The sequence below is a fragment of the Sus scrofa genome, chromosome 1, assembly GCF_054392235.1.
Source record: "Sus scrofa isolate SSC_HxYL_T2T_F1_AM1 chromosome 1, Sscrofa_HxYL_maternal_Yorkshire_Landrace_v2.0, whole genome shotgun sequence".
NCBI classification, from domain to species: Eukaryota; Metazoa; Chordata; class Mammalia; order Artiodactyla; family Suidae; genus Sus; species Sus scrofa.
The window spans coordinates 193436785-193464000 of NC_139383.1; the positions used below are offsets into that span (position 1 = coordinate 193436785).

Sequence of the window (27216 nt, forward strand, 5' to 3'; positions counted from 1 at the left end):
CAATGCTGGATCTTTTAACCCACTGGGCAAGGCCAGGGATCAAACCTGCATCCTCATGGATACTAGTTGGGTTTTTAACTCACTAAGCCACAAAGGGAACTCTGATATTACTCTAATTTCCATTATGTACTATATAGATTTCTCTTTTTTTAAGGCTGGAAGCAAAATAAGACAAACTGGTAATTGTTGATAATTCTGAATGGTAGGAATATGGGTTTGTATTGCATTGGCTGCAGTTTTCTCTAGTTTTAAAAATTAAAAAATTTCTTTCTTTTTTTTTTTTTTTTTTTTTGTCTTTTTTGGGCTGCACCCACAGCATATGGAGATTCCCAGGCTAGGGGTCCAATGGAGCTGTAGTCCGCCAGCCTACGCTACAGCCACAGAAACTCAGGATCTGAGCCACATCTGTGACCTACCCCACAGCTCACGGCAATACCAGATCCTTAACCCACTGAGAAAGGCCAGGGATCAAACCCACATCCTCATGGATGCTAGTGGGGTTCATAAGCAGCTGAGCCACGACAGGAACTCCTAAAAATTAAAAAATTTCTTAACCCCAAAAATCCATCTGTTTAAATCGATTTCTTCTTGTGGACATAGAGACCATCCTATTTACGGAAACACTGCATTTATTTGAATGTGTTCTGCGAATGAATAAATGACAGTTCTTCTTCACCTCTTATTCTACAAACAGGGAAATGTGCTATCATTTGAAACAGGGCCACTAAAACCAGGCCCCCTGCCAGGCACACAAACATGAAATGTCCTGAAGTGCTAGTTAAAGCGGGCTGGATCCTCTCCCTTCTACTTCCTGTTTGCCCAAGTGTGCACAGGGCAGGGCCCGATGAACTCCTCTGCTGATAGAAGGCCGGACAGCAAACTACAGAAAGGGAAGACCCAGCACAGCTTTGCCCAGTAGATACTCAGTCTCTGTTTTTGACTCACTAATGACCACTTGGCCATGATCAATGCCTTCGTCTCTGGGAGGGGCCTGATGTTTTGCCTCCTGGGACTTCACGGTGAGTAAAGCTCACTGTGGTGCTGCTTTGCTCGCAGCAGCTCCTGAGGACTCATCCATCCCTGCAAACTGGAAACAGACCAGCTTCCTGTCTTTCTGAATGCAGGAGAAAAGGGATGACCTTGAAAAGTATTAACCTTGCAGCAATACCCTGAAAAGTAGTGCAATAAATCAGCCAAATATCAATTTAGAAACTCTGAGAAGAGAACAATGCATAAGGTATGGTTTTATAACAACTGATGCTTGTCTCACTCATCTAATTTCCTTCTAGGTGGAGGGATAAGCCTGGTTGAAGGAAAAGAAACAATAAATTACACAATTTTTTAACCTATTGAAATTTTTCATTTTTGCCTTGTACAACAAATTAAAATGAGAACAACACATTCTAGACAGATCTATTGGTAGGGTGATTAAAATCTCAGACGAATCATTGTCAATCATACAACAAATGTGTTCCAAAGGGATTTCAAAGGGATTGTGCAGATATTGGCTCTGCATTCATTTTAAGCAAGACATGTTTATCGAACACTTAGTATTTTCCAGGCACTCTTCGAGATACTAGGGATACAGCATTGATCAAAACAGACTAAAATTCTTGGCCCCATGGAGCTTACATCTTAGGGGAAAGAGAATATACACAAATTCTATGTTAGATAATGTTAACAATTAAAAAGAAAAAAAAAAAGTAGCAGGGATGAGGAACTAAGAAGTGTAGTGTACATTTTTAAATAAAATGGCAATTGGAGTTCCCGTCGTGGTTCAGTGGTTAATGAATCCGACTAGGAACCATGAGGTTGCGGGCTTGATCCCTGGTCTCACTCAGTGGGTTAAGGATCAGGTGTTGCCGTGGGCTTTGGTGTAGGTTGCAGACGTGGTTCAGATCCTGCATTCCTGTGGCTGTGGCGTAGGCCAGCGACTGCAGCTCTTATTGGACCCCTAGCCTGGGAAACTTCATGTGCTGTAGGTGCAGCCCTAGAAAAAGGCAAAAAAAAAAAAGAGAAATAAATAAATAAATAGAATGGCATTAAAAGGCCTTATGAGAGTGTGATGTTTGTGTAAAGATTTGATTAAGGTGGGAAGGCATCTTGCAGATATTTGGAGAACACTTTAGATGTGAAAATGGCATGTACAAAGGCCCTGAGGCAGGAGTGTGCATGGTGTTTTGCACTGAGCCTGCAGCAGAGTGAATAGGTGTGGAGGTCACAGAAGTAGCAGGAGCTGGTCGGACAATTTACTATTGTCAGTAATGACTACTAGATGTTCAGTACTAGGTACTGAACTCTTTGTATCTGGGGTACACCCCATCATGTAAGTCTAGGTAAGAGGCAGAATACCCTCAGCCACAACCATTGACCTGGAAGGAAGCATCTCCCCTCTTCCTGGTCAATGAAGAAACATACAGATTGTCAATGGATTGTTCCTACTCAGGACTGGGAGCCACAGAGGAAGAATCAAAGCCTGGGGCACAGGCACAATGGCAGTGAGAGCCCCATGGCAGCAGTCTACTGTGCAGTGTGTACAGCACCAGCAGCAGTGTCCCGCCCAGAGTGTCACAGAAGGGTCAACATGGCTATGCCTTCCACCAAGCCTTCCTTACGTTTCGTCCATATTCTGAATCTAGTTCTCCAACTTTCCTATCTTCCATCAATTAACTGGTGAACCAACAAAAACTCCCTCTGTTTAAGCTAGCCAGAATCACCTCTTGTGCCGTGGTAGAGAAAATACTGACAGATAATGATGGAACTCAGGATTATAGTTCAAAATATCCTTTATAGCTGAGGTACTAATTAGTAAAAAGCAGAAAGACACACAGAGAGAAAATGAATAAATTAATCCTACATTCGTTACTACTAACCACAGCTGGGGTGACAGTGAGTCACCAACTAACATAAAACAGGTCTGTACAGTAGTTCATGCTCCCAAAGATGACTGGCTGCAATGATGTCTTCTCTCCCACATGCACATTTGCATTGTGACCTTGCCATTCCCCCAACAAGAGGTGGCCTATGTTTCCTCTTCCTTTGAATCTACGCTGGCTCTGGGACCTATTTTGACCAATAAAATGTGGCAGAAGTGATGTGTAATTTCCAAGGCTGGTCTTCCGTCTTGGAAGTCAGCTGTCCTGTAAGAAGGCCCCCTGCTGTGCTGGAGAGAGACCAGTGGAGAGAGGCTTGAAGATACCTTGAACACTCCAGCCTTGACCAAATTCCTACCAATGCAGCCCCATAAGTAATGTCATTTGAAGTAGGACCACCCAGCTGAGCCTAGCCCAAATTCCTGATCCACCCAGTCCTGAGCAAATAAAATGGCTGTTTTAAGCCACTATGTTATGGGGCTGTTTGTTACACGGCAACAGATAAGTGAAACATACAAATATTTTCACACGATATTAATTAAGCACTTAATTGCATGAGGTTTACAAAGACAGGTGTGTGTGTATGTGTGTGTGTGGTGGAGGAAGGTCAAGGTGATGTTTGGGAAAATTGAAGGAGGAGAAAGAAGAAAAAAACAGTTAACAGAAGGGCTTAACAGAAGGGCTCACCTTTCTCTCAGGGCCATATCTGAACTTGAGAAGCACTGGAAATCAGTTTATTAAACTGACCTGTGTTCAACTATTGATCATACAAAACCATTCATGTACCACCCCATCCTTCAGTGGAGAAATTGGTAGACATGACTTCATTGATTTTGCTCGTGGATGCATCCCCAGGTGACTGGAATGGGAACTGGGAAGTGCAGGAAATAAACACACATGGAATCCTCAATATAATTTAACGCTTTTACCTAGTAAGTGTCAGAAATGTAATGCAGGTTTTCCAAACTGATGACTGGTGAGATGGGAAGAGGTGGAATGAGTTAATTGAGGAACAGTTCCAGAAACCTATAAAATAGATATAATACTATTACCAGAAACTCAGAAAAGGTTAGAAAGGCTAATCATCAAAATAACACCAAGGTTTGTGAAAACTATTCCTCAAAAGGCTTTAAACCTGCATTCTTCAGCAATAGTTCCAATTTAGACTTCTGATTTTACCTCCATCTTTTTCTTTTCTTTCATTTTCTTAAGTCAGAAGACCTTCACTCTGGAAAGTATAAAATATACATGTAAAGAGATAAAGGAAATGGAGCCCCTCGCTGCTTTGGAGGAGTGTGGTCTCAAGGCCCCATGAACAAGGTTTGACAGAGGGTGGCATGGCCTCACTGAGGGTCCTCAGAGGGCCTGGAGGTCCAGCCTTCCTGAGGGGAGATGTGTCTGGTTTTACGGTTTGGTCTAAATGCCAGACACTGTTTAGGCTGAACAGCTTCATCAGATCCATTGCTCTGCTTTGAAGAAACGAGCTCTGACAAGCCTTTAGTAAGTTCTGGTCTTATTGATTGGCCCTTTCCTGCCCCTCACTGCCCTCCTGCTGATGATGGAGCTGTGCCGTCCCCAAAAGCTCTCCTTTCTCGTCAACCCTGCCAACCAGCCACAAAGGATGGGGCACCTGGATGGAACTCCCTGTGGCCAAAGGGGACGCTGGCCTGTACAGCAGCAGACATGTAGAGGACACATATCCGGGATCCCACGCATGTCTGTTCTGTACTGGGGAGCTGACAAGGAACCCCCAGGTGACCTCTCAGCCTCTGGAAGGAGCATGGTCTTGACCCTGATGCATTATGCCTTCCTCCAAAGTCCCACAGGGCTCTGGATGTGGACGGACACTCTGACTCCTTCCTCTTTTTTTAAACCTCGGCTGAATACAGCACATTAGCATCTCAAGCAATATCAAAGTATTTGATCGTCAAAAGTGCCAAAATGACTGAGTTTTTTCCCAAGGGGAACCCCAGCATGCTGCTTTGTCCAAATGACCTTGGCAAAAACTGCAAAGTTTACACATACGCCTGCTCCACTGAAATGAACTCATACTCTACTATATCGTCCAACATTCTTATGGATAAATGCCCAGAAGTGAACTCATAAAGCTGAATAATTTTTCATAAAATTAAATAACTTTTTCAGGTCATTGATTTGTGGTCAAACCTTAATTTATCCTTTAGCAAATGTCAGGTATTGATTAACCCACAGATGAAAAGTTTTTTTGAAATAAAGTATAAAGTCAAAATGTTAAAAGAATTATACATTGAATCATATAGCATCATATCAAGATTGTACATCATTATCATAAAAAACAAACTTATGGTTACCAAAGGGGAGGGGGGAGGGACAAATTGGGAATATGGGATTAACAGATGCTCACAACCATATATAAAATAAACAACAAGAATTCACTCATTAAATATCTTATAATGGAAAAGAATTTTTTAAAATAACGAAGCCGACTAGTATTCATGAGGACACAGGTTCAATTCCTGTCCTTGCTCAGTGGGTTAAGGATCTGGTATTGCCATAAGCTGTGGTATAAGTCGCAGAAGAAGTTCAGATCCCACATTGCTGTGGCTGGGAACCTCCATATGCCTTGGGTGCAGTCCTAAAAAGACATTATATGTATATACACACACACACACATATATATAATGGAAAAGAGTATTTTCTTTTTTTGTCGTTTTGCCTTTTCTAGGGCCACACCAGCGGCATATGGAGGTTCCCAGGCTAGGGGTCTAATCGGAGCTGTAACCGCTGGCCTACACCACAGCCACAGCAATGCAGGATCTGAATCATGTCTGCAACCTACACCACAGCTCACAGTAGTGCTGGATCCTTAAACCCGCTGAGCAAGGCCATGGATTGAACCCGCAACCTCATGGTTCCTAGTCAAATTCATTAACCACTGAGCCATGACAAGAACTCCAGAAAAGAATTTTTTTAAATGTAGATATATATAACCAAATCACTTTGCTGTGCTCTTGAAACTAATACAATATTGTAAATCAACCATACTTCAATTAAAAAAAAGAAAAAATTTCGATATGCACCATTATAGGCATTACTGACAACAAAGATTAGAAGCAACTCAAATGTCTCTAAATGAAAGTTTAGTTAAGTAAATTATGATACATCTATTTATTGAAATACTGTACAGCTGTGCCAAAGAATGAGGAATCAAGTTATGAACAGGTAAGGAAAGTTTCCTCAAACATGGTAGCTTTAAAAAAGTGTTACACTTTAGTCGAGAGAAGTATAAGCATGTATTGAAATGTGCTTGTCTGTGCATCAGACAACTCTAGAATTTCATATATGTAAGAAATTAAGAAGAGTGGTTATAAATGAAGGGTAGGACCTGGGTTAATGGGAACATGGATTGGATGAGGGGAGACCACATAACTTTTTATGCATTTTGGTTTTGGCCTATGAAATGCATTACCTATTCAGAAAACTAAATTTTAAAAGAAGACTAAAGGTGTATAATGCAAAACTTGAGTAACTCAGATCCTATGCATCGGGAGTTTGTGGTGAGTTGAACTTATTAAAGGAAGGGGTGGTGAGTTCCATCTTCGTTCCACAGGGAAAGGGGAAGGCCAGAGACTCTGGGAGAGAAACAGACTCTCCTCCAAGCCTCTAGCTCTTGCAGAGGAGACACAGGGAGGAAACACGCCCCTATCCTGGTCCCAGCTTTACTCAGGTCCCCTACAGAAAGTCCAGTGCAGGTGCAAGTTTTGAACAAAAGCCTAAAACCACTGGAGGTGTGCATTCAACAAACATTTATTAAGTACCTTCTGTGGGACACAGACAATAACAGTCAACTCCAGTCCTTAAGAGAATCATGATCCAGGAGTGTGGGCCGGAGGCAGGTAAGGAAAGTGGTGTGAGACAGTGTGACAGGTGCGCCTCCAGCCTGGGAAGGTTTGCATGTCAATACATGGGGAGGGCTGTGGCTGTGGGGTCGGGACTCCCCTAGTAGGAGAGAGAAAGCTGAGTTTTAAGACTTCCAGGTGTGAAGTGAAAAGGAAGACAGGAGGGGATTCAAGGAGAGGGCATGTGATGAGCAGAGTCACAGACACATGATTCTTCCAGCTCCTGGCATGGGGGTGGGGGTGGGTGTAGGGGTGGGGGGCGAGGGGGAAGACAATGGCAATGATAATGCTGGAGAGGAGACGGAGAACAGATGAGGAAGGGCCAGGCTAAGTGCTCAAATTCTGCCATAAAGGCTAAGGGGACTTACACACTAGGTTGGGGTTGTGGGGAGAGCTCCACCACCACTGAAGAGGGAGAGGGCATACTTTGCCTGTGAATTACTGCTTGTGACTGTTATTGCCCTAAATGTACAACTGCCTTGCTAGGTTCTGGTAATATGTACCGTGTTTGTTACTATTATTTTTGAGAGCTAAGACAAAGCAATATTATCTCAGTCGGAGTGCTAACAGGAAACAGATGGCATGTTCAAAGTGGGTTGATTCTAGGTAGGGTTATTTACAGAGGGACAATACACAGGTGTGGGTGAAAGGTAGGTGTGGGCAGGGATGCTATAGGGACCCAGGTCTCACAGCAGCCTGGTGGACAGTACACGCCTAAGCCAGTTGGGACTGAAGGTCTGTGACTCCCCTACCCTCCATGCTTATGTTGAAGCCCCTCAACCCCCATGTGATGGTATTAAGAGGCGGGGCCTTTGAGAGGTAATTAGGTTTAGATGAGGTTAGCAGGAGGGGTCACTATGATGAGATCACCACTTCTATGAGGAGACCAGAGTGCTTGCCCCCGCCCCCCCACCACCCCCGGCCCTTGCCCCCGCCACTCCCGTGAGAGAACAGAACAAGAAGGCAGCTGTCTGAAAGCCAGAACAGGAAGTGGGCTTCCACCAGAAGTAGACCATGCTGACATCCTGATCTCAGGCTTCCCGGCCTCCAGATCTATGAGAAACAAATTTCTCCTGTTGAAGCCACACAGTCTATGGTATTTGTCATGGCAGCCGAGGCTGACTAAGCCAGGCTGACTAAGACAAAGCCCACAGGGACGAAGGCGGGAACAGCTACTTGAATGCGGAAGCAGTGAGAGAGCCATGCCTGATTGAGAGGGGCGGTGAACTTGGGTTAGGACCTCACAGGGAGCAAACCAGTGCACGGAATATCCTGACTTCCCCCTTTCCCTCCCACTCATCTCCCAGGCACTCCGAGGGCTGAGAGGGCCAGAGATATGGGTCAGTCTCCAGGGACTGAAAGCAGGGGCCGGAAGGATGGAGCATGGGTTTAAGGAGCAAATGCCAGAGGCTCAGCACAAACATGATAATTCAATTGCCCTCACCTTGTCCTTTCCTGTGTTTCTCCTGCCTCCCCTGAAAAAGTAAGACAGAGGACCTTTGCTAGGCAAAGGCACGACTTAGAAAAGGCCAGCTACTGTAACAAATTGACTCTAAAATATATAATGGCTCAAATACCGTAGAGTTACTTCTTGTTCACAGAATAGGACCCAGTGAACTGCATGGTCAGTAGGGCTCCTTCCTGGGCAGCTGGGCTGAAGGAGGCTTTGCTGGCTTCCAAGGTGGTCGTGGGGGTCATCTGCATTCCAGCCAGCTGCAGAGGGCAAAGAGCAAGAAGGGTCAAGAACGGGGATTTAATGGGCCAGGCCTGGTGGTGACACACACCACCAGGCTCCTCCCATTGGCTGGGATTCAGTCGCAGGGCTGCTCCTGTCTGCAAGAGGGGAGCTGCCACATGTGGTCTGGCCACGTGCCCAGGAAGAAGAGGAGAAGCAGCCAACTTCTCTGCCACAGGCTGGAAACGATGGCCTTTAGCAAAACTGGTTTGTACTAAGCTTGTGCTAAAATATGCTTTAATTGAAAAGAATTTTTTTTATTTTAAAATTTAAAAATCAAGACTGAACTCTTGATAGAACCACACCACTCCAAATGGTTTTCTAAAGTTAAAGTTCAGCTCCCACAGTGAGAACTGTAAAGTGTTGTGCAGTGTGTGGACCAAATCACTAAAATTCTGAATTAGCCAAGAATGTCAAATTTGAATTGCAAAATGTCTAGCTCCTTCATTTAACTTTCCTTACAGAGAAAGGTCTCTCTGCTTCCAGTTTATATCTTTTGTTTGATGGCCATCATTCTCCCACAATGTATGTGAATGAGCCCGATGAAGTCTTTGAAATTTGCTAAGAGCACATCAGGAATATACACGGCCAAGGATCACAGATGTTCATGATGTGAGAAGAAAAAAGCAATTCTGTTTAGATGGCTTGGTAATTAGTTGGAGTATTATAATATAGTCCGTCATGGGTCCATTAAGAAAATTAATCTATGATTTTTTACTGTAGGAGCTCTCCTCTTGAAGCTCCTCCACGGTCCCTGGCATGGCAATTCACTGCTTTCATGTGGGCTGCTGTGTGCTATTTCCATGCCCATCATAGTGAATCATACATTCTCGGTTATAAGCCTGTTGCCATCTTGAGAGCAGATTCCCTGCCTTATTGTTTTTATCTTTAGCCTCTAACATATTATAAGGACATGAAGCCAATGCACTTGATTGAAAGAAAGAATATGAATACCAATGAGTGCAGTTTTATTTTGGGTCTCCCAAAATACTTATTGAGAGACACAATAATCAATATCCTTAAATTTAACATTCACACAGAAGCCTGCCTCAGCTTGCTATTGGAAAAAACAAACAAACAAAAAAAGGGCCTATATTCTAAGGTCACTGTCTTTGCTTTTTTGAAGAGTCTACTGGTAAGTACCATGCCAGCGTGCCCTCACTCTTACTCACTCTTACTGTGGAAGGTGCAAACATACCCTAACAATCCACAGTTATAGCAAAGAAATTAAACAAATGGAGGAAGACAGATTTGATCTGCAAACAGATTTCAGGCAACAGCAATATAACAAAGGACTGAAATCTCACAACTGTGTGACAAACATTTTTAGCAGTATCACTCTCCTTTTCTTTCTTTCTGGCTGAGTGCTTGTCATGTGGAAGTTCCCTGGGGCCGGGGATGGAACACGAGCCACAGCAGTGACTCCAGCTGCTGCAGTGGCAACACCAGCTCTTTAACTCACTCGCTGTGCCCACCACAAGGGAACTCCCTATCACTGTCCTTTAAAAAAAATGTTTTTAAATTGAGGTATGCTTGGTATACAAAAAAAGTTGTACATATTTGCAGTATACACCTTGATGAGTTTAGAAAGTAAGTATACAACCTTGAAACTCTCACCACAACAAACACTACTGTAAACTTAACTATCACCTCTGAACATTCCCTTCTTCCCTTTTGTGATTAAAAACATTTAGTACAAGACCTAAATTCTAACTTCTGTTTTTTTTTTTTCTGGTCTTTTGTCTTTTTAGGGCCGTACTCACGGCATATGGAGGCTTCCAGGCTAGGGGTCTAATTGGAGCTGTGGCTGTCAACCTACACCACAGACATAGCAACACAGGATCCTTAACCCACCGAACAAGGCCAGGGATGGAAACCATCACCTCGTGATTCCTAGTCGGATTCATTTCCACTGTGCCATGATGGGAACCCTAAGACCTAACTTCTTAACAAGTTTTGGAATATGCAGAACAGTAGGAGTTCCCATTTGTGGTGAAGCAGTAACAACCCAACTAGCATCCATCAGGACACAGGTTCCATCCCTGGCCTCACTCAGTGGGTAAGGATCCAGAGTTGCCATGAGCTGTGCTGTAGGTTGCAGACTCGGCTCAGATCCCGAATTGATTTGACAGCTCTGATTTGACCCCTAGCCTGGGAACCTCCATATGTTGCAGGTGTGGCCCTGAAAAGACAAAAACAAAAACAAAAACTTGCACAACAGTATTATTAACTATGTGCACTCTCTTGTAGGGCAGGTCACTAGAACTTACTCATCTTGCATAACTGAAACTGTGTACCCTTTGGCCAGCACCTCCTGATTCCCCCTACTTTCTGCCCCTGGTAACCACTATTCTATTCTCGGCTTGTATTGCTGTTCTTTATGTAAACAAATGAATCGTTTGATAGATGTTTGTTTTTGATTAAGCAATTGTTGGCTAAAAGGTGCTCTTACGTAACTGAAAACTATATCACAGTTTATAGAAGCAACAGGAATATTATGTTACTTTTTTCTTATTTGTGCACTTGTGTGTTAAGGAAGGCACAAGAAAAACCTCAAGTAGCACAAAAGCATGTATATACTTCAAAATGACTCCCTCCCCCCTTTGTTTCTCCAACCTTTACCCCCTTCAGCAGAGGCATCAAATGAAGCCGTTTCTTGGAGTTCCCACTGTGGTGCAGTGGAAATGAATCCACCTAGTGTCTGTAAGGATGACGGTTCCATCTTTGGCCTCACTCAGTGGGTTAAGGATCTGGAGTTGCCATGAGCTGTAGTAAAGTTCGCAGATGTGGCTTGGATCCAGCATTTCTATGGCTGTGATGTAGGCTGGCAGCTGTAGCTCTGATTCAACCTCTAGGCTGGGAACTGCCATATGCTGTGAATGCAGCCCTAAAAAAAAAAAAAAAAAAAAAAAAGATACCCTTTCATGCATATCCTGAATTGAGAAAGTCTAAACACATTCAAGCAAGCTGTTTTTTTTTCCTAAAGTTACGTATGTAGTTAGCAATATGATTTTTAAAATGTTTTATTTGGCATGTACATTATGAAAAATGATCTGAGTCTTGAATTTTTATGTAAGTCGTGGAGATGCTCCTTCTTAATCACTTATAATCAGAGGCCCAAAGGACAGGGTCTCAGAGAAGTGCTTAAATCCTGTGTTAGTTTCCTAGGGCTGCCATAGCAAATGACCTTACACTGGCTGGCTTGAAACAATAGAAATGTCTTCTTCTACAGGTCTGAAGTCTGAAATCAAGGTGTTAGCAGGAAAATCTGGCCTTTCTCCCTCTGGCTTCTGGTAGCCTTAGGTCCTGGTTTACAGCAGCATAAATCCAGTCTCTGGCTTCACCTTCACTTGGCCTTCTTCTCTCTGTGTCTCTGAGTTTCGAATCTCCCTCTCCTTTTATCAAGACACCAGCTATTGAATTTAGGGCCCATCCTAAATCCAGGATGATCTTGAGATCTTTAATGTGATTGCATCTGTAGAGACCTTATTTTCAAAGAGAGTCACATTCACAGGTACTAGGGGTTAGGGCTTGGACATATATTTTTTGGTGACACAATTCAACCCACCACAAATCCTCATGTACAGAAAAGCCACAGATTCCTTTCTGGTCTTCCATCTGGCACCAGGGATTCCTCCAGATCCAAGGGGCTGGGTCACCAGAGCCACATGACTCTTGATATGAGCCAAGTCTTTACCTGGCAGACACTAAGGATGGGGGCTCCTTTTCTGGGGTGTCCTTTTCCCCTCTCTCCTCTTTCCCTACAAGTATTTACATTCAGTGCTTATCACACCTCTAGGAGACTACGGATTTAACAGCCAGTAAAGCAAAGTTCCTACCTTTATCAAGCTAATATTCCAGGGGAAGACAAATTATAAACAAATAAAACCTAATATGTCAGATGATAAGGGCTATAAAGAGAAAAACCAGAGGAAGGGGACAAGGAATGATGCTACCCTTAGACAGGAAAGTCATGGGAAGCCTCTCTGGTAAGCAGAGACCTGAATGAGAGGAGGAGTCAGCCATGCAGTGACCCCTTGCAGATGGAATGGCTGCAAAGATTTTGTGATGGTTATAGAAAAATATGTCCAAGGAATTCCCATGTACCACAGTGGGTTAAGGACCTGGTGGTGTCACCATAGTGGCTCAGGTTGCTTCTGTGGCATGGCTTTGATCTCTGGCCCAGGAACTTTCACAGGCTGAGGGTGCAGCCAAAATAAAAATAAAAATATGTCTAAGAATGCTTGGTGCTCTTAAAGAGGTGGAGCTTGACCCCTCCGCTGGAGTGTGAGCTAAATTTGAAATAAATAGAATACAGCAGAACTGATGGGATGTTACTTCTAAGATCAGGTTTTAGAAAGATCACAGCTTCTTCCTTTTTTTTTTTTTTTTGTCTTCTTGTCTTTTTGCCATTTCTTGGGCCGCTCCCTCAGTATATGGAGGTTCCCAGGCTAGGGGTCTAATTGGAGCTGTAGCTGCCAGCCTACGCCAGAGCCACAGCAACGCAGGATCCGAGCTGCGTCTGCAACCTATACCACAGCTCACGGTAACGCTGGATCCTTTAACCCACCGAGCAAGGGCAGGGACCAAACCTGCAACCTCATGGTTCCTAGTTGGATTCATTAACCACTGCGCCATGATGGGAACTCCAGAAAGATTACAGCTTCTACTCTGGTGTAATCTCAGACCATTTTCCCTGGGGAAGTGAGCTGCCCTCTGCTCCATAGAGAGGCTCATGTGGTAAGAAATTGAGGGCCATGCCTGGCCAGTGGCCAGGGAGAAAAGGAGGCCCTCAGTCCCAAATCCATGAGGACCTGAAGCTGCCCACAACCTCATGAGTGAGCTTAGACCCTCCCCCAGTGGAGCCTTCAGATGACACCGTAACCATAGCCGAAAGCTTGACTGCAACCTCATCAGAGACCTTGAGTCAGGAGTCCCCCAGTTTAGCCACTCCCAGCTTTCTGACCCTCAAACACTGATAAATAATAAAGCTTAATTATTTCAAGATGCCAAGTGTTGGGATAACTTATTATGCAGCAAAGCATAATTTATCAAGACCCTGAGGCTGCAGCTTGCTTGCCAACTTGAAATGTGGCTAGAACAAAGTGAGTAGGAGGGAGCAGGGTAGGTGATGAGGTCAGAGAGCAAAAAAGGAGCCTGCTCCTGTGGAGTCTTGTGGTCAACAGTAAGGACTCTGGCTTTTGCTTCTTCTTCCTTTTTCTTTTCTTTTCTTTTTTTTTTTTTGATTATGCCTGGGGCATGTGGATCAAACCTGAGCCCCAGCAGCAACAACGATGGATCCTTAACTCCCTGAGCCACCAGGGAACTTCAGGAATATGGCTTCTAATCTGAATGAGGTGAGGTCCTGAGTGCAAAGTTCTGAGTAGAGGGAAGGCGTGATGAAAAGACAGATTTGATGGGACAGGGAGCTTCCTTAGTGGCTCAGTGGTTAACGAACCTGACTAGGATCCATGAGGATGTGTGTTCGATCCCTGGCCTTGCGCAGTGGGTTAAGGATCTGGCATTGCTGTGAGCTGCAGTATAGGTTGCAGACTCAGCTTGGATCCCAGGTTGCTGTGGCTGTGGTGTAAGGCCGGCAGCTATAGCTCTGATTCAACCCCCTAGCCTGGGAACTTCCATATGCTGCTGGTGCAGCCCTAAAAAGCAAAAAAAAAAAAAAAAAGATTTGATGGGACATACTGAATCAGGGAGGGTTGAATGTGGGAAGACCAACTGAACAGCTACTGCCACAGGTGACTGCTTGGACTGGAAAAGAGCACTTGGGATATAGAGGCAGAGGTAGTGGTAACGGTGCTGAGAGGGGACAGGGTTCCAGATGGATTCTGGTGGTGAGACCAGTCATAAAGGAAAGAAGGGCACATTTCTGAAGAGGCTGGCCTGTTGGCTAGAATTAAGATCATTTTATGAAAATTCAGGGAAAAAGATGAAGTAATAAAATTGATTTCCAAAGCATCTGGAAGCCCTCTTCTCTGGATTTTGGCTTCTTGGGAAGACTTTTGTTTTACATGTATCTTCATGTTCTTTTTCCTCCCCCTTTTCTATCTGCTAAAATCTCTCCCGGGGAATAGTACATGGAACTTGTCCCCTGTAAAGTATATATAATCAATGAGACAAAAATTGACAGCATTTTTTAATACTAGCGATAAGCAGCTAGAAAATATAGAATAGGAAAAATAATATATATTTCCACATTGGCAACAAAAACTATTAGGATACCTGGGAATTGGCAAAGAATATATTAAAGTTCTATAAGAAAAAATTTAAACCCTATTAAAGGGTGTAAAAGAATATCTGAATAGGAGTTTCCGTCATGGCTCAGCAGGCTAAGAACCTGACTAATATCCATGAGGACGAGGGTTTGATCCCCTGCCTCACTCAGTGGATTAAGGATCTGGTGTGCTGTGAGCTGTGATGTAGGTCATAGATGTGGCTCAGATCTGGCATTGCTGTGGCTGTGGCATAGCTGGCAGTTGCAGCTCCAACTTGACCTGTCATCTGGGAACTTCCATATGCCAGAGGTGCAGCACTAAAAAAAAAAAAAGATCTGAATTAACGAAGAGATATTTCATGCTTATGAACAGAATGACATAAAATGAAAATGCAGATTCTAAATTATCTATAAATTAAATTCAATTCTATCAAAATGGCAGGGTCTGACTGTTTTTTGAGAAACACTGAAAATTTATCCTAAAATTTATTGGGAAACATGAGTTCATGATTTAGCTAAGTCTACTTTGAGAAAGAAAGGCAAAGGGAATATTTGAAAGTCACTGAGCCATGGAAATTCAAACGTTATGGTATTCATATAAGAACAGACAAAATGGACAACTGGAACAGAAAAACAGAACTCAGAGAAGGATTGAAACTGGGTCCCCACATGTAAGTGTGAGAAAGGATAAACTGTTTACTAGCTGGGAAAACTAGTTCAATATATTCAGATAAATTAAACTGAATATCTATTGAATTAACCAATGTTGGCTTCAAGTGGGTTAAAGACTTATTTTCAAAGCTGTCATGAAGTTAATAGAAAAAAAAAAATGTAGATCTTTGTGACCTATGTGTGGGGAAAGATTTCTTGAAATCACAAACCGTGAGATGAAACAAGATTGGCAATGCTAAGGCTGCCCTTTCTATTCGCTGCTGCTGTTGAGTGCTGGGCCTCCAGGGTCACCCATGCAGACATTTTGATATGAGCCAACTTGGTGGCTCTTCAGTCCTCTCTGCCGACGGGTGAACTCACCCCCAGAGACACAGGCAGCCCCTCCTGCCCTTGTCTGAGACGCTGTGCAAGTGGAGTCCCATCTTTGTCACTTCCAGGAAACCTGTAAAAGCTGCCTCTTTCCACCTTTCCTCTATCCCATCCTCCCCTGGACTCAAATCTGTCCTCCAGGCTGGGCTTGAAGTACAAAAATTCTTTATTTTTCTCTGGGAGAAGAAGAGTAGTAAGGACCACTCAGGCATTTAGAAAAAAATATACAACAAACTCAGCTCATGCAACACAATGAGTAATTGAGGGAGGGAAACCCTGAGGTAACACTTGCTACTGCCCTCCATAGCAATGGGTTTTGAAAATTCAGAGAAGACTTTACTCCATGTAACACCTGCTTATTGACTCAGAATGTCATTATGATTTCAATTTTTAGACCTCGAGCAACTTAAGGGCCTGTGGAATTACTCTGAGATTTGGAAATGAACATCAAAGGGTTTTATGCCTGGCACATTCTTAAGTTGCAGAACCTATACTAAGACACTGGACAAAGAGAACCCAGCCCCTGTCTCAAGCACCTCACAACCCCCCAGGTGGTGGATGACTGACATGTCAAGACAGAAATATGGTGGGAAGTAGTGTGTCTAAGGAGGCTGGTACACATGTAATGCTGTGGATGCCCCCGGCTTCCTTGAGTCTGACAGTTAACTGCAAGGCTGAGCTTTCTCAGGTAGTGCTATTCAGTGTTCTGAAACTAATCATAACTTTTTTTTTTTTTGGCCATGCCCACAGCATGTGGAAGTTCCTGGACCAGGGATTGAACCCACGCCACAGTTGTGATCTGTGCCACAGTTGTGGCAATTCTGGACCCTTAACCTGCTGCGCCACAAGGGAACATCTTACTCATACATCTTGATAGTTTAAAATTCTGCTTGAACTAGTAGAGTTCATGAAGGAAATCTGAATAACTGGTTAGTTTTGAACATCCTCAAAATTAAGTGAAAAAGCTAAAATAATAAAAAATACAAGATACATCTTTGACCAAACTAGGCAACTTTTAAAATTCTGTACTAATTAGGGAGCTTTTGACAGCAAGTAACAGAAAGTCTGACTCAGGCAGGCTTAAAATATAAAGAAATGTATTAAGTCATATAATAGGAACTCCAAAGATATGGCAGGCTCACAACGACATTAGTCACTGAGATTTTTTTCTGCCTTTCTTCGCTGTTGTCCATAGGATTCATCTGAAGACTGATTGCCCTTGTGTTTCTATTGTGGCTGCCAATTTCCTGGCTCACATCCTCTGAGAAAGCCAGTAAAAGTCCTGATGGGCCAACTTGGTTCACAGGCCTGCCTCTGGACCAATAACAGTAACCAAAGAGATTGCCATGCGCTGTTTGGCTCAAACCTCAGTTACTGAACCAAACACAGGTGAATGAGGGAAAAGGATGACTGAAATTGGCCCAGGCCACTACAGCCCAGTCATTGACTGAGAATAGAGGGGATGGAGTCATCTTTCCCCTAAATCTCCTGGGTTGTGTGGGGGTGTTAGATGCCCGAAAAAGTTGGGGTTCTATTAGAAGGAGGGAAGAGGGAATGGTACCGAGTAGATGACTGAAAGTGACAATGCCAAGCCCTCATCTACAATAACGAGGAAGTGCTGCCAGGGGCAGCGAGGATCCATGAGGGCTGGTGAAGGTGCCCAGAGGCTGGACATGTGGGATCCATACAGATTCCCCCAATGGTATGCCTGGGCTGTGAGGGAGAATTCTTCACTCCCCTGTCAGAAAGGGATGCGAACAGGCTGGCTTAGGCTGGCTGCAGGAATTTCCAGGCGGCACCGAGGAGTGGCTGGGGAGGGCGGAGTAAAAGAAGAAACATGCTCCCTTGCTATATTTGCTGGCAGCCATCTGTCTGTGAAGCAGGGTAGGAAAAAATAGCTATGAATTGTGAACAGCCTACAGAGTGCTGCTTACTGGGGAGCAGAAAGGGCTAAAGCATCACATGTACATGCATAAAACTTGAGAACAACTTGAGAATGTGGAAAAGTTTTTACCAGCTGACAACCCTAGTGTAGTTCCTCCTGTACTCAAACCTACAAACTGCTCTTCCAAAAATACTCACCTCATGTCTGACCCTGCCACTTACTACCTGCATGCTCTTGGACTTCATTTTGCTCTTAGTAAAATAAGAACAATAGTACCTACCCTCGTCGAGTTGTGAGCGTTAAACAAGTAGGAGATGTACTTAGAAAAGTACTTGGAGTTGTAAGCACAGTGTAAGTGATGATGATGAGGGTGGTGGTGATTAAAAGAAGAGTAACAAGGGAGCTCCCCTCATGGTTCAGTGGTAACAAACCTGACTAGGATCCATGAGGACGCAGGTTCAATCCCTGGGGTAAGGATCGCTCAGTGGATAAGGATCCCGTGTTGCTCTGAGCTGCGGTGTAGGTTGCAGATGTGGCTTGGATCCTGTATTGCTGTGGCGTAGGCTGGCAGCAATGGCTCTGATTCAACCCCTAGCCTGGGAACTTCCATACGCCACGGATGTAGCCCTAAAAAAAAAAAAGACAAAAAAAGAAATAAAAAAAAATAATAAAAGTAGTAAAAAAAGAAACTATATTTATAAAGAGGAACAGGAAAGAACAGATGCACAGCATAAAATAATATTGCTATGGAGCTATGGAAAGTCTGAACAAACCCAAGTCTGTAAATTTCTTTGGACAGTGACGTCTTTGCACCTCCCATTTTCTCCCTTTTTGAGTGGGAGTGGCTCCAGCTGCCATCCTTGGCCTGTGCCACCATTGTTTGCTGGGTATATGGGCAGATGGCTTGTCTCAGTCTCACAGGTTCACAGAGAGGAGTTGTGCTCTGGGGGGGGGCCTGGACTTAATGAACAACACCTGAGAAGCCTCAACCCCATCTGGGACTGATTTAGATGCTGAGGTACTGAACCTCAAAGTGAGACTGTAATGGGATGAGACTTCTGGAGAAATTCAGAGGTGGGTGGTTGTTTTGTTCTTTTGGTTTTGAAGGGCCGTGTCCATGGCATATGGAAGTTCCCAGGCTAAGGGTTGAATCAGAGTTGTGGCTGCCAGCCTACACCCCAGCCACAGTAACACGGGATCCTTAATCCACTGATTGAGGCCAGGGATCGAACCTGCATCCTCATGGATACTACTCGGGTTCTTAACCCTCTGAGCCATAACAGGAACTCCCTAGAGGTGGGTGCATTTTGCCTTTGGGAGGGACACCAATCGCTGGGGCCCAGAGGGCAGACAGACTCTAGGATGGCACCCAGTTAATCCTGTGTGTAATCTTTTCTCCTTGAGTGTGAATAGCGCCTGTGCTTTGCTTCTAACTGGTAGGTTAGGGCATAGGTGATGGAAGGTCGCTTCTGTACATTGTACTTCCATCAGGCTGGCAGACTCTGTTGACTCTCTCCCTTGCTGGCCTTGATGAACTGAGCTGCCATGGGAGAGGCCCACATGGCAAGAAACTTAAGAGTGGCCTCTGCCACCCAGCCAGCGAGAAGCTGAGGCCCTCAATCTAACATCCTACAGGGGACTGAATCCTGCCAACAGCAATGTGAGTTTGAAAGCTAATCCTTCATCAGGCCAGCCTCAGATGAGATCCCAGCTTTGGCTGACACTTTATAGCTTTGTGAACGGCTGTGAAGTAGAGGAAGGACACAGCAAATCTGTGCCTGGATTCCTGACCCACAGAAACTCTGAGATACTAAATGTTATTTTGTCCTTATGTTTCTGGTGATGTGTAGCAATGAAAAACTTCTACACACATGTATATTCAAACTTAGCTTCTGATAGAGGTAGCAGCTTAATGGATAAGGATTGGATTTTTTAGGAAATGGTGTTAGAACAACACCGTCTGGAGAGCGATATAGATGGAGCCCTACTTATCCTGCTACTACAGTAAATTCTGGCTGGATTAGATTAAAATGCTGGACACAAAATAACAATTTTTTTTCTTTTTAGGGCTACACCTGTGGCATATGGAAGTTCCCAGGCTAGGCGATGATTCGGAGTTGCAGCTGCCAGCCTACGTCACAGCCACAGCCACACCAGATCCAAGCCACGTCTGTGACATACACCATAGCTCATGGCAGCACAGGATCCTTAACCCACTGAGTGAGGCCAGGGATTGAACCTGCATCCTCATGGATACTAGTCGGGTTCATTACTGCTGAGCCACAACAAAAACTCCCACAAAGAAACAAATCTTTGAGGAAATCATATGGGGGGAAATTTTGTAATTTTAGGGAAAATATAATTTAAATGCTAAATACTCTGGATGACTAGAATGAAAAGATAATGACAACATAAAGCCAAAGTTCATAAAACCAGAGTTCTGTATGAAAGAAGCATTCTAAGTTCAGAGAGAAGAGAAACACCAAGTGGAAAAAAATGTCCTATATACACATCAACAAAGGGCTATTTTCTTAATTTGTAGAGTTCAATGAATCAGAACAAACAATGCCGTAGAGATGGGCAGAGAATGTAGTTCACAGAACGCAAATGCCAGGAGCTCTCAAACATAGGTAAAGACACTCAACTTCATTTGTAATAAGAAATTAAATTAAAATTATGAGACAAAATTTTTAACCTACCAATTGTCCAAAGTAAAAAAGTTGGTGATCCTGTGCTGAGGAACAGGGGAAACTCTCACAGATGTGAGTATACATTTGTATAGTCTCTATGGAGGGAAGTTTGTCAAAATATCAATGGAGTTCCCATGGTGGCGCAGTGGTTAACGAATCCAACTAGGAACCAAGAGGTTTCAGGTTTGATCCCTGGCCTCAATCAATGGGTTAAGGATCCAGCGTTGCCATGAGCTGTGCTATAGGTCACAGATGTGGCTCGGATCCCGAGTTGCTGTGACTCTGGGTAGGCTGGCAGCTACAGCTCCAATTAGACCCCTGGCCTGGTAACCTCCATGTACCACGGGAGTGGCCCTAGAAAAGGCAAAAAGACAAAAATAAAATAAAATAAAATAAAACTATCAAAATGTCAAAATATGGCATAGCAACCCCACCTCTAGAAATCTGACCTCAAATACCTGCACATGATATCTGTTCACAGATAATCACTGAAGCACAGCTTTGAATAGGGAAATATTGAAAATAACCATGCATATTAATAGGCTACTGTTTAATTATCTAGTTAAAAGCAACAGATGACAGAGGGACTTCTATTTGTACTGATATGAAACAATTTTCCAAGGTTGTTAAAAAGAACGGAACTTTGTGTAATGTATGCGATTTGTATAAAAGTTTACATATACCAGACATGCTTGTACATGCAAGGAACACTTTTGGAAAAATACGCCAGAAATAAATAACAGTGCTTGCTTCCAAGATGGAGAGTTAGGTGGTTGGGGTGGACAGAAAGGAGACAGACCATACTTCTTATTTTATAGTTTTTCAAATATTTTGGATGAATATTATGAATGTATTCTCTATTCTTAGTTATTAATAAAATTTTTTTTAAAAGAGGGTAGTATTTTGACACCAAATGCTGTCTCCAGGACTTTAAAAGGAAGGAGTGCTTTCAGGCAGTAAGAAAAAGCCAGTGAATGCCCCCTCTGTTGGTGTAAAAGGAGAGAACGCCCACTGCATTTTTAAAGAGCATCTTAAAATAGTGTTCTGCAAAGCTCCGTGGGCTCAGCTCTTTATGGTTGTTGGTTGGAGGACTGTCAGGGATTGTTTTCAGCAGCCAACCTGCAATCCTCTATATTCCAGGTTGTTATTTCTGTGAAAATGTTTAAGACTTAGCAGATGTGGCTAGAGGAGCTGAGGGCTCTATGCAAGCGGGTGGGGACGCTGCAGAGGAGTGGTCCCCATACAGTTTTCTCCGCATAGTTCTCTTTCCTCATTGCAGCCAGTGCTGTCGCTCCTCTTTCCCTGGTCCAGCCTTTGACACAAGCTCTGCAGCTGCTGCCACTGACCCCTCCTCCCTCCTTCCCTCTGGTCTGGAACAGCCCCTGCTGGCACGTCTGCAGCTGTGAGTCATTGCAAATGCTTTGCATTCCGGGATGTTCTGCAGGGTTTGGGTCTCCCCTGTGGCTTGAAGCACTAGGGAAGTTGAAAGGGAGGAGAGAAAGAGGCACCACAGCTGCCAAAACATTGCAAGGATGAGGGGAAAAATTGTTAGGAAAACTAAAAAGGTTTTGTGCTGCCAGGACCCTGGCCAGCCACACCCTGGCGTGGGCTTCTTGGTTGCTTGAGCAGGCCAAGGGGAGGTTGGGGAGGCCAAGTCGGGGGCTTGTCCAAGCCCCAGGGAGACCCAATCACACATCCAGAAGCACCACAGGCCATCTGGAGACCATCTCCATCTGTCCAAGAAGGACTGGGTTGAAGCCATTCTGGAAAGCAGAAATGTGTGTCTCATACAGACATATTTCCTTCAAATATCAGTTTACCTTTGATTCACTGGAATTACTTTGTTAGCTTATTCCTCTTACCCACCATCTACACAATTTATGTTTATATTCGGATCAACTGCTATCTCTAAACAGTAGCATTCTTTTTTTTTTTCCCCCTTCCTTAAAGCTATGGAACCCTATGTGGAAGTCTTTGTGTAAAAGAATAAATGTCCAAATGCCCTGGTTAATTAAATAGACATGAGTGGGAGTTGGGGGAGGGGAAAGCCATTGACCTTTACTTTCATTTCTCCCCTGATTTTTAATGCAAACTCCAGTGCACTAATCCAAACTTAAATGCATAATTAAGAAAATCTTTTAAATAAACTTTATCAAAGTAAAATTACATACCATAAAATACACCCATTTTAAGTGCAGAGTTTGATGCGTTTCATAATTTGAAACCACTGGCTTAGTGGATATGGAACACAATGAAATCAATGTACATTTTAAAGGGGGATCAACAGTATTTAATACTTACCTGTATTGTCCTAATCCCATGGGTGTGACATTGTCACATGTAAAAGCTCCTTTACCATCAAACAAATAATAGTTTGTTTCAATTTAATAATAGTTTGTTTCAATAGTTTCAATTTACTTTCGCTAGGATTTCATTGAAGAAAACAACATGGATTTTATAGAAAACAGAATTGAAGTGGAAAGAATTGCTAAATTTCCAATAATGTTTTCTTCTTTATAAGAAATATTAACTCCTAAAAGATGTCTTTAAGATTAGGAAGAGTTTTGGAAGTCACTAAGCCTATTTGAGTTGTGTTTCTATTTCATATACTGATTGACCCCTTCTATGAAAGATGGGTCACATGGTCTCGCATCGTCATACTCTCTCTCCCACAACTTTTATTATTTCTATATGTTTCTAACATTAACATTGTCTTTGGTACCAGTTCAAGAGTTTGTATTGGTCTATATTTAAATGGATTTGGTGTTCACCAACCCTTTATATGGCTTCCCTGTCCCTTCCTTCCTTCTTTCCTTCCTTTTTGAGCTGCACCTGTGGCTTATGGAAGTTCCCAGGCTAGGGTTCAAATCAATGATACAGCTGCCAACCTGCACCATAGCCAGATAGCAATGGCAGATCTGAGCTACATTAGCGACCTATGCCGCAGCTTGCGACAATGCCAGATACTTAACCCATTGAGTGAGGCCAGGAAACTCCTTGGATGTGGAGATATATATATATATATATTTTTTTTTTCCTTTTTAGGGCCGCATCTGCGGCATATGGAAGTTCCCAGGCTAGAGGTCAAATTGGAGCTTCAGCAGCAGGCCTACACCACAGCCACAGCAATGCCAGATCCGAGCCATGTCTGTGACCTACACCACAGCTCACAGTAACACCAGATCCTTAACCCACTGAGCGAGGCCAGGGATCGCACCCACAACCTCATGGTTCTTAGTCGGATTCATTTCTGCTGCACCATGTCGGGAACTCCTGGATATATAATTTGCATACTTCTTCTAACTTCTGTGTGGAATGTAAGAATTGAAATCTTTGAGGTTGTTTTGCATTTGTGAGAAATAAAAATGTCTGAAGTCAATTAAACTCTTTTGCTAGCTTTTGTGTAAACTAGTTCTACCACTCTCAGGAGCCACTGGCATCAAGAATTGAGAAAAGCTGTGGGGAAAGGAAGGCCTCCTCACCTTTGGCTTTCCTTGGCAGAACAGGGAGGACCAAGGCTTCTCGGGGGAAATACAATCTGGGAAATCCATACCAGCAGGATTCAGAGAGTCAAACAAGAGCTTCATTCAGGCTCCTGAGGGTTGCTACAAGCGATACTGCTGTGAGGATCCTTCTGACTACTGAGCATGCATGTTAATCTGCTTAACTTTTGTTCCTTGTTTTTACAATTATGGCAAATGATCTGGGTTAAGCAATCTTTTCTCCCTGTCCTGTCTTGTGGCACATATTTTGGCAAAGTCTGAGTGCGGCTTAAAGAACAATCTGTACCAAACAGAACAGGCTGTGAGCTCCTTGGGGTGGGAATGCGAAGGTGTGGAGAGAGCTCACTGCATTTTTTCTCTCTTGCACCTAAAGACAGTCAGCAAGCACATAGTAAAGGACAGTTGGATTGAACTGAAGTGAAAGGAGTGGCCCATAATATCAAAATCACACACAAACAAGGTATACTTACTAAGTAGCTAAGCAATTAAACTAATAGATAAAGCAACTTTTCGGCAGGAAGAGAAACTGGAAATGTATTTTTCTTTGAACTTCATATTATAGCTTGACATTGTATAATTATTTAATAAGAAATAAGGGCCATTTTAAAGAAAGTCAATAAGTAAAAAGTCATCTTTTTTTTTACTCCTATTGTTATATTAGGTTTGTTGCTTAGGAAACAATTCCAAAATCAAACATCAAAAGATAGTTAAATTTATAATTATATTTACTTAAAGGAAAAAAATTAAGGACTTTATTCCATTTCTTCTCACTAAAATTTCATTCTCTTTTAAAATTTCTCATAGGGAGGACAATAGAAATGATATACAATTTACAAAATGCTACATTAGGCATGAACTGGCATTACTGCATCTAATACAGTAAAAGGAAGAAATGTATAAAGATAAAAGTAGATATTAAAGAATTAGAAAATAGGAGTTCCTGCTGTGGCACATTGGGTTAAGAATCCAAGTGGCAGTGGATCAGGTCATTGTGGAGGCACAGGTTCGATTCCCGGCCCAGCACAGTGGGTTAAAAGGATCCAGCTTTGCTGCAACTGTGGCGTAGGTTGCAGCTGTAGCTCAGATTTAATTCCTGGCCCAGGAACTTATATATGCAGTGAGTTTAAGCAATTAAAAAAAAAATAGGATACAGAAAAATTGTAGTATTAATAAATCCAAAAACCAACAAAATTAATACATTATTTTTTTAAAAGGAGAAAGCACACATACTTAAAATAGGCAATGGAAATAAATGAATAACCACAGACATAGGGGAAATGAAAAGACTTCTATTTTTTTTGTCTTTTTTTTTTCCTTTTTCTAGGGCTGCTCCCGCAGCATATGGTGGTTCCCAGACTAGGGGTCTAATCGGAGCTGTAGCTGCCTGCCTATGCCAGAGCCACAGCAACGCGGGTTCTGAGCTGCGTCTGCGACCTACACGACAGCTCACAGCAATGCCAGATCCTTAACGCACTGAGCAAGGCCAGGGATTGAACCCGCAACCTCATGGTTCCTAGTCGGATTTATTAACCACTGAGCCACAACAGGAACTCCTGAAAAGACTTCTAAAAGCTGATTTTGCTCAGCTCTATGCAAATAAAAAAATTTTAATGCACAAGAGAGATTATTTTCTAGTAAAATATTAATTGCCAATGTTGTCTCCAAAAGACATAGACAATCAAAACATAACAATTGCTGTGAGAGATATGTGAAAAGTCGTCAAATTCCCTACCAAAAACAAATAAAGAATGCCCTAGTCACAAGTGATTTTACTAGTAAATTTTACCATCTTTTTTTTTTCCTGGCCATGCCCATGTCATGTGGAAGTTCCTATGCCAGGAATCCAGCCCACGCCACAGCAGGGACCTGAGCTGCTGCAGTGACAATGCCACATCCTTAACCTATTACACCATGAAGGAACTCCAAATTCTAGGAACTTTTTTGTTTTATTACTCAATGAATTTTATTACATTTATAGTTGTACAATGATCATCATGACCTGATTTTATAGCATTTCCATCCCAAACCCCCATCTTCCAACTTCTAAGTAACATATGACACCAAATGTTCTAGAGTATGCAGGAAAGATGTAAAACCTCTAGACACTCGTGATGAAGCCAATCTAAAACTGATACTAGAGTTCCCGTTGTGGCTCAGTGGAAACGAATCTGACTAGTATCCATGAGGATGCAGGTTCAATCCCTGGCCTTGCTCAGTGTGTTAAGGATTTGGCGTTTGCCATGAGCTGTGGCGTAGGTGCAGATGTGGCTCAGATCTGGCATTGCTGTGGCCAGGGATTCGACCCCTAGCCCAGGAACTTCCATATGCCATGGATATTAAACACCCTATTAGTGTTTAAGAAAAGAATATGATTGTCTCCATAAATGCTAAGATAGTATTTAAAAAATTGCAATAATTCTTGATTAAAATGCTTAATAAAATAGGAATAATCATGTTATATCATTCTCATATATATATATTTCTCAACCAGAAAGCCTAGGCTCTACAGGGAAATACTAGGATGTCTACCCTCACTGTTACCAACCTAGGCTCTTGGACTCTTTAATCAATAGAAGTTGATAAACAGGGCAGATTAGAAATTCAGGCAAGGCTTTATTGGAACTCTAGCTGCAGCAAGACAGAGTGACAAATAACAGGTTCCTTTGCTTACTCTGAGGTGGGGGCCAAGCTGGTCCCTTAAACAGGGTGGGCTTGGGGGTGGCTTGGGTGGTCTGCCCATCCATTTGGTGGTGCTGTATGCAGGGATCGTGCACTTTGCTCCTTACGTCTCATAAGTAGCAATTGTGTTTTTAGTCTTTTTGTATCCTGTTCATAATTTGCCCTGCTGCACATATTTGCAGTTATTTTAGTCTCTTATAGTTTCTTTGTATTCTATTGCTCAAGGAGACTTTTGTCCATGTGCAAGCATTGCAAAAAAGGATCTCAGGTTTCAGGTCCCAGCCTGTCTCACCACAATTATAACCAACCACCATCATTCTGGAGGAAATAGCCTACATAATTAGACAACAGAAATAAATAAGAGGTAGAAAAACTGGATTGTAAAGATAGAGTTAACATTAATCATTATTATTAGATAATATAATTACATACCTGAAAAACTCAAAAAAAGAAAATCACCAGAAAAAGTATGACAAGCAACATGAGTATTCACTAAGGTAATTAGGAACAAAGTAAATATAAAAAATCATTAGCCCCCCTGTTAGGAAATCTATATGAAATCGCCAGTGTTTCACTTTTTTAGACTTAACTAAAATGGCAATTCCATATGGCTCAACCTAACATGTATAATAACCACTGAGAAAACATAATGGGTAAGAGGCCATTTATAATGGCCACAAAAAAAGACAAAATAATTTGGTAT

The 27216-nt window shown here is 42.8% G+C and overlaps 1 long non-coding RNA gene across 1 annotated transcript; it reads right to left on the reverse strand.

Annotated features, from left to right (window-relative positions):
* Positions 1–263: 263 nt before the first annotated feature.
* LOC106509109 (uncharacterized) lies at positions 264–23996 on the reverse strand. Its single transcript, XR_001306376.3, has 3 exons — positions 23814–23996; positions 8329–8464; positions 264–3899 (listed from the first exon to the last, which is right to left on the reverse strand). It is a non-coding gene; the product is annotated as an uncharacterized LOC106509109 (long non-coding RNA).
* Positions 23997–27216: the final 3220 nt, after the last annotated feature.